The sequence below is a fragment of the Propithecus coquereli genome, unplaced genomic scaffold, assembly GCF_000956105.1.
Source record: "Propithecus coquereli isolate 6110/MARCELLA unplaced genomic scaffold, Pcoq_1.0 Scaffold63, whole genome shotgun sequence".
In the NCBI taxonomy this organism is placed as follows: Eukaryota; Metazoa; Chordata; class Mammalia; order Primates; family Indriidae; genus Propithecus; species Propithecus coquereli.
The window spans coordinates 10,051,437-10,053,501 of NW_012152285.1; the positions used below are offsets into that span (position 1 = coordinate 10,051,437).

At 39.3% G+C, this 2,065-nt stretch overlaps 1 protein-coding gene across 1 annotated transcript in view; it reads right to left on the reverse strand.

Annotated features, from left to right (window-relative positions):
- Nucleotides 1-2,065, reverse strand: part of LOC105822696 (cytochrome P450 2C18-like) — a 242,436-nt gene that overhangs the window by 220,620 nt on the left and 19,751 nt on the right. The window lies entirely within an intron of this gene.

The window sequence follows — 2,065 nt, forward strand, 5'->3', positions numbered from 1 at the left end:
CCTCACTTTGGATAATGGGTTTAAGTTTAATCCAGGAAAGCATAAGAGGTGGTAGATCACTGTGGTGAAACACAGAATTTTTAAAAGGATATTTTAGAGTCCGAGCTGATAATCAGATTCATTGTAACCCGCACTTCATACGTTAGTAGAATTGAAAATGGGAGGAAAATAATCACCAAAAATATCTAAACTAAATCCAATAAGAAGAGAGAAAAGAGATAAGAAAAACTGAAATCAGAGCCAACGTACTCTTAGGAAAGAAAAGGTAAAGAGTTATTGATAATAGTTAAAATCTAATTAAACCAATAATTTATACATTGGTATTTGTGTATTTTTCAGAATTATACTACAAAATATATTTGCTCAAGAAAGATAAATACATATAGTAAGTAATGATAAACAAGAAATAAGTAATGTTGATATTTTTGGAATAGTGTTGAATCTCTAGGGAAATAATAACTCATCAGTATTACACTGAGATGTACATAAGCAAGTAAAACCATACATAGCATCATGACCGGCCGGAACTGTAGCAAGGACTGGCAGAAGCACCCAGACATGTCAGTGAGGCTGACCATGCAAACACAGCAAAATTAAATGAAAGCACAGGTCACGTGGTAGGTGCTCTGTAAGTGTGTGATGGGGTCCTTCCCACCATTACCATTTGCCATGTATTCTCTGATGAAATGTTCTCAAATAGGTAATTTACATTTAGGCTATGGAAAAAGCATTGCTCTTTAACACGTTCTGAAAATGAACTCGAAACCTTTACTCATGATTCTGATTTGAAAACAAAGACACAAGTAAATGGAAAATCAGATTAAATGGCCTTTTATGTCCACACCGGATACATAATCATGCCTGTACACACAGCCCAGATGCATACAAGCTCTCTGGGCTCTTCACTTAAAACCTCTGTCCTCCACTTCAGGACTGACAACCAATACCCATAATGAAAGATCTGGCCACCCCTGAATGTTCCCTAAGGATGTCACTAGAGAAGACAACAGTCTGTAGAGGTCAGTGATACAGAGTAGAGAGTCACCCACCCTTGGTTTTTCTCAACTCCTCCACAAGGCACCGGGCTTCCTCTTGGACGCGTTCCTCAATGCTCCTCTTCCCCATCCCGAAATTCCGCAAGGTCATGAGGGCGAAGCGCCGGATCTCCTTCCATCTATTTCCATTACTGGAAATGATTCCTACCAGAATGGGAAACAGAAACTAGGAGTGAAATCCTCCTTGAGGAGGAGGGATCTGACACTGCACACCCATGTGGGTGGGCCAAACTCTGCCCACCCAAGCTGTGTTTCCATCCTCCCTACCCCCTTTGCCACTGCTGCCTCAGGCACTTGTACACTTACCATGTCCTTTACTAGTTCTTTCAGCAATTGGGGAAAAGCCTCTTCCAGAAAACTCATCTCCATGATCAATCAGGGCTTCCTTCACTGCTTCATATCCATGTAACACCACCATAGGCTTCATGCCAAAATACAGAGTGAACACTGGGCCATAGAATTTTGAGTACTGGGAAATGGAAACAAGATGCAAATAACAGCAAAAGAAGTCACTATTTCGTCCATATTTTGTGCCTGTTTCAGACTGACATTATCACTGTATTTTTTTAATGTTTTTATACTACCATACACAGATTCAAATATATCTGAATGTTATGCATAAATATGATGGTGAGAGTCATAGCTGCCACTCATCAATGAACTCCAGTGTGCCCTGCAATGGACCAGGCTATTGGTACACAGATTACAATCAATTCTCACATTGCCAATCCCATCAAAATATCAATGTCACTTTTCACAGATCTAGATAAATTAATCCTAAATGAAACCAAAAAAGGGTGCAAATAGCCAAAGCAAATTTATGCAGTGACAACAAATCTAGCAACATCACATTACTTGACTTCAAATTATACTACAAGTCCATAAGAACCTGAGTATGATGGCACTGATATAAACGTAGGGACATAATCCAATGGAACACAGTAGAGACCTGAGATATAAAACCATATAGCTCTGACCAATTGAATTGTCACAGAGCAGTCAAAAACATA